This window comes from Oncorhynchus masou, unplaced genomic scaffold, assembly GCF_036934945.1.
Source record: "Oncorhynchus masou masou isolate Uvic2021 unplaced genomic scaffold, UVic_Omas_1.1 unplaced_scaffold_2280, whole genome shotgun sequence".
In the NCBI taxonomy this organism is placed as follows: Eukaryota; Metazoa; Chordata; class Actinopteri; order Salmoniformes; family Salmonidae; genus Oncorhynchus; species Oncorhynchus masou.
In genome coordinates, this window is record NW_027008749.1 from 42,288 (window position 1) to 57,287 (window position 15,000).

Here is a 15,000-nt window from a genome sequence, read left to right on the forward strand (position 1 = left end):
TACGACAGGTACCCTACGACAGGTACCCTACGACAGGTACCCCTACGACAGGTACCCTACGGTACCCCTACGACAGGTACCCTACGACAGGTACCCCTACGACAGGCACCCTACGACAGGTACCCCTACGACAGGTACCCCTACGACAGGTACCCCTACGACAGGTACCCCTACGACGGGTACCCTACGACGGGTACCCCTACGACGGGTACCCCTACGACAGGTACCCCTACGACAGGTACCCCTACGACAGGTACCCCTACTACAGGTACCCCTACAACAGGTACCCCTACGACAGGTACCCCTACGACAGGTACCCCTACGACAGGTACCCTACGACAGGTACCCTACGACAGGCACCCTACGACAGGTAACCTACGACTGGTACCCCTACGACAGGTACTCTACGACAGGTAACCTACGACTGGTACCCCTACGACAGGAACCCCTACGACAGGTACCCTACGACAGGTACCCCTACGACAGGTACTCTACGACAGGTAACCTACGACGGGTACCCCTACGACAGGAACCCCTACGACAGGCACCCTACGACAGGTACCCTACGACAGGTACCCCTACGACAGGTACCCCTACGACAGGTACCCCTACGACAGGTACCCTACGACAGATAACCCTAGGACAGGTACCCCTACGACAGGTACCCCTACGACAGGTACCCCTACGACAGGTACCCTACGACAGGTACCCCTACGACAGGCACCCTACGACAGGTACCCTACGACAGGTACCCCTACGACAGGTACCCTACGACAGGTACCCCTACGACAGGTACCCTATGACAGGTACCCTACGACAGGTACCCCTACGACAGGCACCCTACGACAGGTACCCTACGAAAGGGACCCTACGACAGGCACCCTACGACAGGTACCCTACGACAGGTACCCTACGACAGGTACCCCTACGACAGGTACCCTACGACAGGTACCCCTACGACAGGTACCCTACGACAGGTACCCCTACGACAGGTACCCCTACGACAGGTACCCCTACGACAGGTACCCTACGACAGGTACCCTACGACAGGTACCCCTACGACAGGTACCCCTACGACAGGTAACCTACGACAGGTAACCTACGACTGGTACCCCTACGACAGGAACCCCTACGACAGGCACCCTACGACAGGTACCCCTACGACAGGTACCCCTACGACAGGTACCCTACGACAGGTACCCCTAGGACAGGTACCCCTACGACAGGTACCCCTACGACAGGTACCCCTACGACAGGTACCCTTACGACAGGTACCCTACGACAGGTACCCTACGACAGGCACCCCTACGACAGGTACCCTACGACAGGTACCCCTACGACAGGCACCCTACGACAGGTACCCCTACGACAGGTACCCCTACGACAGGTACCCTACGACAGGTACCCTACGACAGGTACCCTACGACAGGTACCCCTACGACAGGTACCCTACGACAGGTACCCCTACGACAGGTACCCCTACGACAGGTACCCCTACGACAGGTACCCTACGACAGGTACCCTACGACAGGTACCCCTACGACAGGTACCCTACGACAGGTACCCCTACGACAGGTACCCTACAACAGGTACCCCTACGACAGGTACCCCTACGACAGGTACCCTACGACAGGTACCCTACGACAAGATATTGATACTTTATTTGAAGCCTCCATCATAAAGGGTGACAGATGTCATAAACAGTCGTGGCAGCTGGTGTCATGGCAACTGACTTCACAATGTTATAACATGACACAAACAATACAACAACAACAACAACAGCCGCTGAAACCCCACCTCTTTAAGGAATACCTAGGATAGGATAAAGTAATCCTTCTCACCCCCCCCCTTAAATGATTTAGATGCACTATTGTAAAGTGGCTGTTCCACTGGATGTCATAAGGTGAATTCACCAATTTGTAAGTCGCTCTGGATAAGAGCGTCTGCCAAATGACTTAAATGTAATGTAAATGTATTACCCACAAGAGGGGAATGACATTAAATTCTCCATTCGGTATATTATAAGTGGTGGTGTGTCCTCACGTCTTCCAGTGTGTCCTGTGCCATGGCTCTAAAGGACAGGATCACTCCGATGATGGTCATCCTCTTCAGGACGTTCTCTCCCGCTGGACGGGTTAAAACACGAGAGATTAAAGCTACGTTCATACAATCTATTAGCCTTTTTAGTATCATGAGGCACGGCACCGAGATGTTTGACATCTCCGAAATCATGCAATTGACAGTCAGTTGGAGAAGCTCCAATTATATACACACTGCACAGGTCTAGCAGGATCAGACAGGATTCAGTCCCCCCCAACGTATTCCCCATCACCTTTCACATCATCAACTGATAAAGCATTCGGTTTTGTCTTCTCATCTTTCTCCTGTTCCCCCTGCAGCTCACTTGGCACTCTTCCCTGGAGGTTAGTGTATGCGTGTGCAGGTGTGTATGCGTGTGTGTGTGTGTGTGTGTATATATCTGCATGTGTTACCAGGCAGTCTCTTCTGGAGGTTAGCCATGGCCTCAGGTTTGTCAAAGTTAGCTCTCATCTGAACTAGCACGTCCATGTTTTCTATCACCAGTTTCTGGAGGAGAGGAGAGGAGAGGAGAGGAGAGGAGAGGAGAGGAGAGGAGAGGAGAGGAGAGGAGAGGAGAGGAGAGGAGAGGAGAGGAGAGGAGAGGAGAGGACAGGAGAGGAGAGGAGAGGAGAGATAGGGAAAAGAGAAGAGCAGAGGAAAAATAGAAAACAGATGGATAGAGTTGTGAGATACTGTCAAACTACCAGGTTATGAGTGCAATCACAGAGTTAATGTCAACTTTCTACCATGTACTGTAGGAGCTGTCATAACACGTTACCCAGGAGACATTCTCTCTTTCAGACGGTATGTTGATTTAACCTTTATTTAAGCAGGGACAAATTAGTTTGTTTTTTTTAAATAAATTAAAATAAGGGATATTCAGGTCACATTGATCTTCATCTCCTGTTGGACCGTGTGGGGGAGAGTAAGAGTTCATCTCCTGTTGGACCGTGTGGGGGAGAGTAAGAGTTCATCTCCTGTTGGACCGTGTGGGGGAGAGTATGAGTTCATCTCCTGTTGGACCGTGTGGGGGAGAATAAGAGTTCATCTCCTGTTGGACCGTTTGGGGGAGAGTATGAGTTCATCTCCTTTTGGACCGTGTGGGGGAGAGTATGAGTTCATCTCCTGTTGGACCGTGTGGGGGAGAGTATGAGTTCATCTCCTGTTGGACCGTGTGGGGGAGAGTATGAGTTCATCTCCTGTTGGACCGTGTGGGGGAGAGTAAGTGTTCATCTCCTGTTGGACCGTGTGGGGGAGAGTAAGAGTTCATTTCCTGTTGGACCGTGTGGGGGAGAGTAAGAGTTCATCTACTGTTGGACCGTGTGGGGGAGAGTAAGAGTTCATCTCCTGTTGGACCGTGTGGGGGAGAGTAAGAGTTCATCTCCTGTTGGACCGTGTGGGGGAGAGTAAGAGTGACTTCATAGTTCAACAGCGGCAGATCAGAGATAGACCGCCTGCCAGCCCTCAGAGATATGAGCCGTCTGTAATTGTTTGAAGCTTAATCCTACCTTGAGTTCTCCGACTTGTGAGGTGATGTGCCACATCAGGTTCTCACTGAGGAACTTGAGACCGTACGGACCAATCAGCTCGGCCAGGGCCTGCATCTCTGGGCAGATTAGGGATGAAGGGGAGAATATGGATGCGTGGTTTAGAATGTAGTTGTCACACCCTGATCTGTTTCACCTGTCCCTGTGATTGTCTCCACCCCCTTCCAAGTGTTACTTATTTTCCATGGTGTATTACCTCTGTGTTTCCTGTCTCTATATGCCAGTTTGTTTTGTATGTTTAGTAGAGTCGACCAGCGTGTTTTTCACCGTACTCTGTCTTCCTGGTTCTGACCACTGCCTGACTCTGGGCTACTTTCCCGCCTGTCTGATCATCCTGCCTCCCCTGACCTTGAATCTGCCTGCACTTCTGTACCTTTTGGATGAATAAACATTGTAAGATTCCAACCATATGCCTCCTGTGTCTGCGTCTGGGTCTCACCTTGTGCCTTGATAGTAGTTTAGACTGTAGTTTAGACTGCAGTTAGGACCAGAGGACTATAACACCCGAGGGCTATAACACCCGAGGGCTATAACACCCGAGGGCTATAACACCTGAGAGGTATAACACCTGAGGGCTATAACACCTGAGAGGTATAACACCTGAGATGTATAACACCTGAGAGGTATAACACCTGAGGGCTATAACACCTGAGAGGTATAACACCTGAGAGGTATAACACCTGAGGGCTATAACACCTGAGGGCTATAATACCTGAGAGGTATAACACCTGAGGGCTATAACACCTGAGGGCTATAACACCTGAGGGCTATAATACCTGAGAGGTATAACACCTGAGGGCTATAACACCTGAGGGCTATAACACCTGAGAGGTATAACACCTGAGGGCTATAACACCTGAGGGCTATAACACCTGAGGGCTATAATACCTGAGAGGTATAACACCTGAGGGCTATAACACCTGAGGGCTATAACACCTGAGGGCTATAACACAGAGCTAGGTGGACAGGGCGGAGCTAGTTGTGGAGGATGAAGGTAGGTGTTGCTAGGTGGAGAGGGTGGTGCTAGGTGGAGGTAGGTGGTGCTAGGTGGAGGTAGGTGGTGCTAGGTGGAGGTAGGTGGTGCTAGGTGGAGAGGGTGGTGCTAGGTGGAGAGGGTGGTGCTAGGTGGAGAGGGTGGTGCTAGGTGGAGGTAGGTGGTGCTAGGTGGAGGTAGGTGGAGAGGGTATAGGTACGGGGTGCTAGGTGGAGGTAGGTGGTGCCAGGTGGAGGTAGGTGGTGCTAGGTGGAGAGGGTGGTGCTAGGTGGAGAGGGTGGTGCTAGGTGGAGGTAGGTGGTGCTAGGTGGAGGTAGGTGGTGCTAGGTGGAGAGGGTGGTGCTAGGTGAAGAGGGTGGTGCTAGGTGAAGAGGGTGGTGCTAGGTGGAGAGGGTGGAGGTAGGTGGAGAGGGTGGAGGTAGGTGGAGAGGGTGGAGGTAGGGGTGCTAGGTGGAGAGGGTGGTGCTAGGTGGAGAGGGTGGAGGTAGGTGGACAGGGTGGTGCTAGGTGGAGGTAGGTGGTGCTAGGTGGAGGTAGGTGGTGCTAGGTGGAGAGGGTGGTGCTAGGTGGAGAGGGTGGTGCTAGGTGGAGGTAGGCGGAGAGGATGGAGGTAGGTGGAGAGGATGGAAGTAGGTGGAGAGGATGGAGGTAGGTGGAGAGGGTGGAGGTAGGTGGAGAGGGTGGAGGTAGGTGGAGAGGGTGGAGGTAGGGGGTGCTAGGTGAAGAGGGTGGTGCTAGGTGGAGAGGATGGAGGTAGGTGGAGAGGGTGGAGGTAGGTGGAGAGGGTGGAGGTAGGTGGAAAGGGTGGAGGTAGGGGGTGCTAGGTGAAGAGGGTGGTGCTAGGTGGAGAGGATGGAGGTAGGTGGAGAGGGTGGAGGTAGGTGGAGAGGGTGGAGGTAGGTGGAGAGGGTGGTGCTAGGTGGAGAGGGTGGAGGTAGGTGGAGAGGGTGGAGGTAGGTGGAGAGGGTGGTGCTAGGTGGAGAGGGTGGTGCTAGGTGGAGGTAGGTGGAGAGGATGGAGGTAGGTGGAGAGGATGGAGGTAGGTGGAGAGGATGGAGGTAGGTGGAGAGGGTGGAGGTAGGTGGAGAGGGTGGAGGTAGGTGGAGAGGGTGGAGGTAGGGGGTGCTAGGTGAAGAGGGTGGTGCTAGGTGGAGAGGATGGAGGTAGGTGGAGAGGATGGAGGTAGGTGGAGAGGATGGAGGTAGGTGGAGAGGGTGGAGGTAGGTGGAGAGGGTGGAGGTAGGTGGAGAGGGTGGAGGTAGGGGGTGCTAGGTGAAGAGGGTGGTGCTAGGTGGAGAGGATGGAGGTAGGTGGAGAGGATGGAGGTAGGTGAAGAGGGTGGAGGTAGGTGGAGAGGGTGGAGGTAGGGGGTGCTAGGTGAAGAGGGTGGAGGTAGGTGGAGAAGATGGAGGTAGGTGGAGAAGATGGAGGTAGGTGGAGAGGATGGAGGTAGGTGAAGAGGGTGGAGGTAGGTGGAGAGGGTGGAGGTAGGTGGTGCTAGGTGGAGAGGGTGGAGGTAGGTGGAGAGGGTGGAGGTAGGTGAAGAGGGTGGAGGTAGGTGGAGAGGGTGGAGGTAGGTGGAGAGGGTGGAGGTAGGGGGTGCTAGGTGGAGAGGGTGGAGGTAGGTGGAGAGGGTGGAGGTAGGGGCTGCTAGGTGAAGAGGGTGGAGGTGTATTTAGAGGTCACCAGGCTACACTACTGTAGACAGGTCTCACCTGAGATATCAGAGTACTCCTCTGCTCTGAAACTCTGCTCGTTCTCGATGGTCTGGTTGACGAAGCAGTGCATTGCAGGGCAGTGAACGATCAGGTTGCTGCTGGCCTGACGCAGAAGGCCCTCTAGGTACCTGTGGAGAGGCAGACGTCATATCCTCCTCCTAATACATTCAAATGCACAACAATGGTGCTAACAGCTGCTGATGAACATCTATAACTACATGTAGCAGTGCAGCAACAGAGGAAACGGTTCAGCGACTGATATAATGTCTGTTAGCCTGGAGACGCCAGAGATGAAGACAAGTCAGAGAAGGGTTGTCAGTTCAAATCCTAAACTCAGCAAAAAAAGAAATGTCCCTTTTTCAGGACCCTCTCTTTCAAAGATAATTCGTAAAAATCGAAATAACTTCACAGTTCTTCATTGTAAAGGGTTTAAACACTGTTTCTCATGCTTGTTCAATGAACCATAAACAATTAATGAACATGCACCTGTGGAACGGTCGTTAAGACACGAACAGCTTACAGACGGTAGGCAATGAAGGTCACAGTTATGAAAACGTAGGACACTAAGGAGGCCTTTCTACTGACTCTGAAAAACACAAAAAGAAAGATGCCCAGGGTGTAATGTCCGTACTGTGAGATGCCTAAAACAGCGCTACAGGACGGACAGCTGATCGTCCTCACAGTGGCAGACCACTTGTAACAACACCTGCACAGGATTGGTACATCTGAACATCATACCTGCTGGACAGGTACAGAATGGCAACAAAAACTGCAGGAATGAACAGTTCAGATTGTTCACAATTGGCTGAGAGAGGCCGACTGATGGCTTGTAGGCCTGTTGTAGTAAGGCATGTCCTCACCAGACATCACCGGGCAACAAACGTCACCTATGGGCACAAACCCACTGTTCCTGGACCAGACAGGACTGGCAAAAATTGCTCTTCACTGACGAGTGTTGGTTTTGTCTCACTGGTGATGGTCAGATTCGTGTTTATAGTTGAATGAATGAGCGTTACACCGAGGCCTGTACTCTGGAGCGGGATCGATGGGAGGTGAGGGTCCGTCATGGTCTGGGGCGATGTGTCACACCATCATCGGTCTGAGCTTGTTGTCATTGCAGGCAATCTCAACGCTGTGCGTTAAAGGGAAGAAATCCTCCTCCCTCATGTGGTACCCTTCCTGCAGGCTCATCCTGACATGGCCCTCCAGCATGACAATGCCACCAGCCATACTGCTCGTTCTGTGCGCGATTTCCTGCAAGACAGGAATGTCAGTGTTCTGCCATGGCCAGTGAAGAGCTCGGATCTCAATCCCATTGAGCACGTCTGGGACCTGTTGGATTGGAGTGTGAGGGCTAAGGCCATTCCCCCCAGAAATGTCCAGGAACTTGCAGGTGCCTTGGTGGAAGAGTGGGGTAACATCTCACAGCAAGAACTGGTAAATCTGGTGCAGTTCATGAGGAGGAGATGCACTGCAGTACTTAATGCAGCTGGTGGCCACACCAGATTCTGACTGTCACTTTTGATTTTGGCCCCCCCATTGTTCAGGGACACATTATTCCATTTCTGTTAGTCACATGTCTGTGGAACTTGTTCAGTTTATGTCTCAGTTGTTGAGTCTTGTTATGTTCACACAAATATTTTACACATGTTTAGTTTGCTGAAAATAAAACCCAGTTGACAGTGAGAGGACGTTTCTTTTTTTTTTGCTGAGTTTATTTCTGGTAATAGTGGGACATGAAGTAGTAATTGGAGGACTGCTGCTGATGTCACGTTACCAGTTGGTATACAGCGTGGTGATGGTCTGTCCTCCGTACGAGTCCAGGGGCTGTGTCTGCTGCAGTAGGACATTCTTGACCAGCCTGGTGACGTCCAGACTGAGGTAGCGTGACAGGGTGTGCAGGCTGGCTGTGTAGGCCCGAATCCCGGCCAGGAGGTCAGACGGGCGTCCTATTTCCTGGGTGGTCTGGTTGTAATGGGCCATTCTCACGATGATCCTGGAACATTACACACACACACACACACACACACACAGACACACAAACTAGCGTCATGGAATCAGACAGGGCTACATGGCATGGCAGGCTGAATGAATAACAGTCAGGCTCAACGAACCATGTAATGATTATTCTGTCTCTCTCGGTCTCTGTCTCCCTTCAAGGGGCTTTATTGGCATGGGAAACATATGTTAACATTGCCAAAGCAAGTGAGGTAGATAATATATAAAAGTGAAATCAACAATCAAAATGAAGAACTTTACACTCTCTGTCTCTCTCTATCCCTATCCTCAAACCCCCCCCCCCCCCCACCCTATATTTAATTAATTGATCAATTACACTGTGCTGAAACGGAAGCAGAACATGTACACAGATCATTATGGTGCATGCTTGGTTCATTTTGAAATAGCAACCTACTGTAGCTATAATTGTCTGAACTCCTGACCTCTGTAATATATAGTTCAGTAAAGTATCTGTCATGGTGTCATTTTGTCTTGCTACCATGTTGTTGTCATGTTGTCTTGCTACACATGTTGTTGTCATGTTGTCTTGCTACCCGTGTTGTCATGTTGTGTTGCTACCATGTTGTTGTCATGTTGTCTTGCTACCCATGTTGTTGTCATGTTGTGTTGCTACCATGTTGTTGTCATGTTGTGTTGCTACCATGTTGTTGTCATGTTGTCTTGCTACCATGTTGATGTCATGTTGTCTTGCTACCATGTTGTCATGTTGTCTTGCTACTATGTTGTCGTGTTGCTACCATGTTGTCATGTTGTGTTGCTACCCATGTTGTTGTCATGTTGTGTTGCTACCATGTTGTCATGTTGTGTTGCTACCATGTTGTCATGTTGTGTTGCTACTATGTTGTCGTGTTGCTACCATGTTGTCATGTTGTGTTGCTACCCATGTTGTTGTCATGTTGTGTTGCTACCATGTTGTCATGTTGGGTCTTCTATCATGTTGTGTTTCTACCATGCTGTCATGTTGTGCTGTTACCATGTTGTTGTCATATTGTGTTGCTACCCATGTTGTCATGTTGTGTTGCTACCCATGTTGTTGTCATGTTGTCTTGCTACCCGTGTTGTTGTCATGTTGTCTTGCTACCCGTGTTGTTGTCATGTTGTCTTGCTACCCGTGTTGTTGTCATGTTGTCTTGCTACCATGTTGTTGTCATGTTGTCTTGCTACCACGTTGTTGTCATGTTGTCTTGCTACCATGTTGTCATGTTGTCTTGCTACCCATGTTGTTGTCACGTTGTCTTGTTGTCATGTTGTCTTCCTACCATGTTGTTGTCATGTTGTCTTGCAACTATGTTGTTGTCATGTTGTCTTGCTACCACATTTTTGTCATGTTGTCTTGCTACCACGTTGTTGTCATGTTGACTTGCTAACATGTTGTCATGTTGTCTTGCTACCCATGTTGTCGTCATGTTGTCTTGCTACCATGTTGTTGTCATGTTGTCTTGCTACCATGTTGTTGTCATGATGTCTTGCTACCAATGTTGTTTTGCTACCAATGTTGTTGTCATGTTGTCTTGCTACCATGTTGTTGTCATGTTGACTTGCTACCCGAATTTTCATGTTGTCTTGCTACCCGTGTTGTCATGTTGTCTTGCTACTCGTGTTGGTGTCATGTTGTCTTGCTACCATGTTGTTGTCATGTTGTATTGCTACCATGTAGTCGTGTTGTGTTGCTACCACGTTGTCATGTTGTGTTGCTACCATGTTGTCATGTTGTGTTGCTACTATGTTGTCGTGTTGCTACCATGTTGTCATGTTGTGTTGCTACTATGTTGTCGTGGTGCTACCATGTTGTCATGTTGTGTTGCTACTATGTTGTCGTGTTGCTACCATGTTTTCATGTTGAGTTGCTACTATGTTGTCGTGTTGCTACCATGTTGTCATGTTGTGTTGCTACTATGTTGTCATGTTGCTACCATGTTGTCATGTTGTGTTGCTACTATGTTGTCGTGTTGCTACCATGTTGTCATGTTGTGTTGCTACTATGTTGTCGTGTTGCTACCATGTTGTCATGTTGTGTTGCTACTATGTTGTCGTGTTGCTACCATGTTGTTGTCGTGTTGTCTTACTACCCGTGTTGTTGTCATGTTGTCTTGCTACCATGTTGTTGTCATGTTGTCTTGCTACCATGTTGTTGTCATGTTGTCTTGCTTCCCGTGTTGGTGTCATGTTGTCTTGCTACCCGTGTTGTTGTCATGTTATCTTGCTACCCGTGTTGGTGTCATGTTGTCTTGCTACCCATGTTGTTGTCATGTTGTCTTGCTACCATGTTGTTGGCATGTTGTCTTGCTACCATGTTGTTGTCATGGTGTCTTGCTACCATGTTGTTGTCATGTTGTCTTGCTACCATGTTGTCATGTTGTGTCGCTACCATGTTGTTGTCATGTTGTGTTGCTACCATGTTGTTGTTGTGTTGCTACCATGTTGTCATGTTGTGTTGCCATGTTGTGTTGCTACCTTGCTATGTTGTTGTCTTTGGTCTATATTTATATAGTGTTGTCTCTCTTGTTGTGATGTATTTTGGCCTATATTTATATAGTGTTGTCTCTCTTGTTGTGATGTATTTTGGCCTATATTTATATAGTGTTGTCTCTCTTGTTGTGATGTATTTTGGTCTATCTTTATATAGTGTTGTCTCTCTTGTTGTGATGTATTTTGGTCTATATTTATATAGTGTTGTCTCTCTTGTTGTGATGTATTTTGGTCTATCTTTATATAGTGTTGTCTCTCTTGTTGTGATGTATTTTGGTCTATCTTTATATAGTGTTGTCTCTCTTGTTGTGATGTATTTTGGCCTATCTTTATATAGTGTTGTTGTCTCTCTTGTTGTGATGTATTTTGGTCTATCTTTATATAGTGTTGTTGTCTCTCTTGTTGTGATGTATTTTGGTCTATCTTTATATAGTGTTGTTGTCTCTCTTGTTGTGATGTATTTTGGTCTATCTTTATATAGTGTTGTTGTCTCTCTTGTTGTGATGTATTTTGGTCTATCTTTATATAGTGTTGTTGTCTCTCTTGTTGTGATGTATTTTGGTCTATCTTTATATAGTGTTGTTGTCTCTCTTGTTGTGATGTATTTTGGTCTATCTTTATATAGTGTTGTTGTCTCTCTTGTTGTGATGTATTATATTTTTTAATCGCAGCCCGTCTCTGCAGGAGGTAATTGTAAATAAGACTTTGTTCTCCACTGACGTGCCTAGTTAAATAAATGTTAAATAAAAATAAAATACAATACAAATCTTCTCTGCATTATAAACAGTCTCATGTCTTGCTTAAACAGAGAAATTGAGATTTAGGTGGAGAAAAGGATTTAACGATCCAATATTATAAAGCAATAGATATTAAGACAGAGATCATGTTATAGGCAAAATGAGCTTGGCGTACTTGGTGAGGCGTGTCTCCAAGTGAGATATGAGGAACTCTGCAGGAGTGACGATGTGGTTGAACACTGTGAAGTCACTGCTCCCACTGAATGAGGAGCACAGCTCAGTCAGAGTCAGATGCAGCTTGTCCATACTGGAAGAGAAAGAGGGAGAGAGAGGGAGAGAGCGAGAGAAAGAGAGAGAAATTCAACATGCTAATTAGGATCTGGCTAAAAATACTTGAAGCAGTTATAGAAACCATTTCCCTTTATGGTTGTGAGGTCTGGGGTCCGCTCACCAACCAAGAATTCACAAAATGGGACAAACACCAAATTGAGTCTCTGCAAAAATATCCTTAGTGTACAACGTAAAACACCAAATAATGCATGCAGAGCAGAATTAGGCCAATACCTGCTAATGATCAAAATCCAGTAAAGAGACGTTAAATTCTACAACCACCTAAAAGGAAGCGATTCCCAAATCTTCCATAACAAAGCCATCACCTACAGAGAGATGAACCTGGACAAGAGTCCCCTAAGCAAGCTGGTCCTCGGGCTCTGTTCACAAACACAAACAGACCCCACAGAGCCATACAAATAGGACAGCAAATCAATTAGACCCAAACAAACAATTAAAACATATATATATAATTACTTGACACATTGGAAAGAATTAACAAAAATCTGAGCAAACTAGAATGCTATTTGGCCCTAAACAGAGTACACAGTGGCAGAATACCTGACCACTGTGACTGACCCAAACTTAAGGAAAGCTTTGACTATGTACAGACTCAGTGAGCATAGCCTTGCTATTGAGAAAGGACGCAAAATGAGGTGGAAACTGATCTGCACTTCCTAACCTTCCTGCCAAATGTATGACCAGAGAGACACACAGACCCACAAATAGTTTGAAAACAAACCCAATTTTGATAAATTCTCAAATACCACAGTGTGCCATCACAGCAGCAAGATGTGTGACCTGTTGCCACAGGAAAAGGGCAACCAGTGAAGAACAAACACCATTGTAAATACAACCCACATTTATCCATCCTCCCTTTTATACATTTACTAATTATACATATGTCATTTTGCAATGTCTTCAATCTTTTGTGAGTGTAATGTTAACTTAAATAGAGAGAGACACTTTAGAAATTGTTAGTCTAGTTTTTCTTTAAAAATTGAAACCCATGAAATATCCAATCAATCGACAAAACACTTAAAATGTCAGAGCAGACTTTTCGCAGGATCGTGGTAGTTCCCGAAATGAGTGATTTAACCGAACATTATTCGATTTGGAGGAGAGATGGATGGATGAATGAAAAGAATGATGGATGAATAGAGGGATGGATGGATGAATGAAAAGAAGGATGGATGAATAGAGGGATGGATGGATGAAAAGAAGGATGGATGAATAGAGGGATGATGGATGAATGAAAAGAAGGATGGATGACTAGAGGGATGGATGGATGGATGAATGAAAAGAAGGATGGATGAATAGAGGGATGGATGGATGAATGAAAAGGATGGATGAATAGAGAGATGGATGGATGGATGGATGGATGAATGAAAAGAAGGATGGATGAATAGAGGGATGGATGGATGAATGAAAATAAGGATGGATGAATAGAGGATGGATGGATGAATGAAAAGAATGATGGATGAATAGAGGGATGATGAATGAATGAAAAGAAGGATGGATGAATAGAGGGATGAATGGATGGATGAATGAAAAGAATGATGGATGAATAGAGGATGGATGGATGAATGAAAAGAATGATGGATGAATAGAGGGATGATGAATGAATGAAAAGAAGGATGGATGACTAGAGGGATGGATGGATGGATAGATGAATGAAAAGAATGATGGATGAATAGAGGGATGGATGGATGACTGAAAAGAAGGATGGATGAATGAAAAGAAGGATGGATGAATGGATGGATGGATGGATGAAAAGAATGATGGATGAATAGAGGGATGGATGGATGGATGGATGAAAATAATGATGGATGAATAGAGGGATAGATGGATGGATGAAAAGAAGGACGGATGAATAGAGGGATGGATGGATGAATGAAAAGAAGGATGGATGAATGAAAAGAAGGATGGATGAATGGATGGATGGATGGATGAAAAGAATGATGGATGAATAGAGGGATGGATGGATGAATGAATGAAAAGAAGGATGGATGAATGAAAATAATGATGGATGAATAGAGGGATGGATGGATGAAAAGAATGATGGATGAATAGAGGGATGGATGGATGAATGAATGAAAAGAAGGATGGATGAATGAAAAGAAGGATGGATGAATGGATGGATGGAAAGAAATTATGAATAAACGGGACAGGTGGACTAAAAAGTAACAATACAATAACGAGGCAATATTTTACCTTTATTTTACTAGGCAAGTCAGTTAAGAACAAATTCTTATTTACAATGACAGCCTAGTGGGTTAACTGTTCAGGAGCAGAACGACAGATTTTTACCTTGCCAGCTCGGGGGTTTGAACTTGCAACCTTCCGGTTACTAGTCCAACGCTCTAACCACTAGACTACCCTGCCGCCCTAATATACATGGGGTACCAGTACTGAGTCAGTGTGTGGGGGGGTACAGGTTAGTCGAGGTAATTTGTACATGTCGGTAGGGGTAAAGGGACAACGCAATAGTTAATAAACAGCGAGTAGCAGCAGTGTAAAAACAAAGCGGGTGATAGTCACAGCTACTGTTAGTGTCTATTGATACATCCTGTTGCCTTGCCACTTTATCCCTATATGCATATCTACCTCAATTACCTCATAGTCCTGCACATGGACTCAGTACTGTACTCTAAATCATCTACTGCATCTTTATGTAATACATGTATCACTAGCCACTTTAAACTATGACACTTTGTTTACATACCCTACATTACTTCTCATATGTATATAATGTACTCGATACCATCTACTGCATCTTGCCTATGCCGTTCTGTACCATCACTCATTCATATATATGTATGTACATATTCTTTATCCCTTTACACTTGTGTGTATAAGGTAGTAGTTGTGGAATTGTTAGGTTAGATTACTCGTTGGTTATTACTGCATTGTGGAACTAGAAGCACAAGCATTTCGCTACACTCGCATTAACATCTGCTAACCATGCGTATGTGACAAATACATTTAATTTGATTTGTTACCGATGTTATTGTTACTTATTGTCTATTTATTGCTTGTGTTATGTTTGTCTATTATTTTCTCTCTGTTTGTTGGGAAGTCAGCATTTCACTGTTAGTCTACACCTG

At 46.6% G+C, this 15,000-nt stretch overlaps 1 pseudogene; it reads right to left on the reverse strand.

The window, feature by feature from the left end:
- Nucleotides 1-1,837: 1,837 nt before the first annotated feature.
- LOC135533191 (nck-associated protein 1-like) overlaps nt 1,838-15,000 on the reverse strand; it is a 31,188-nt pseudogene continuing 18,025 nt past the window's right edge.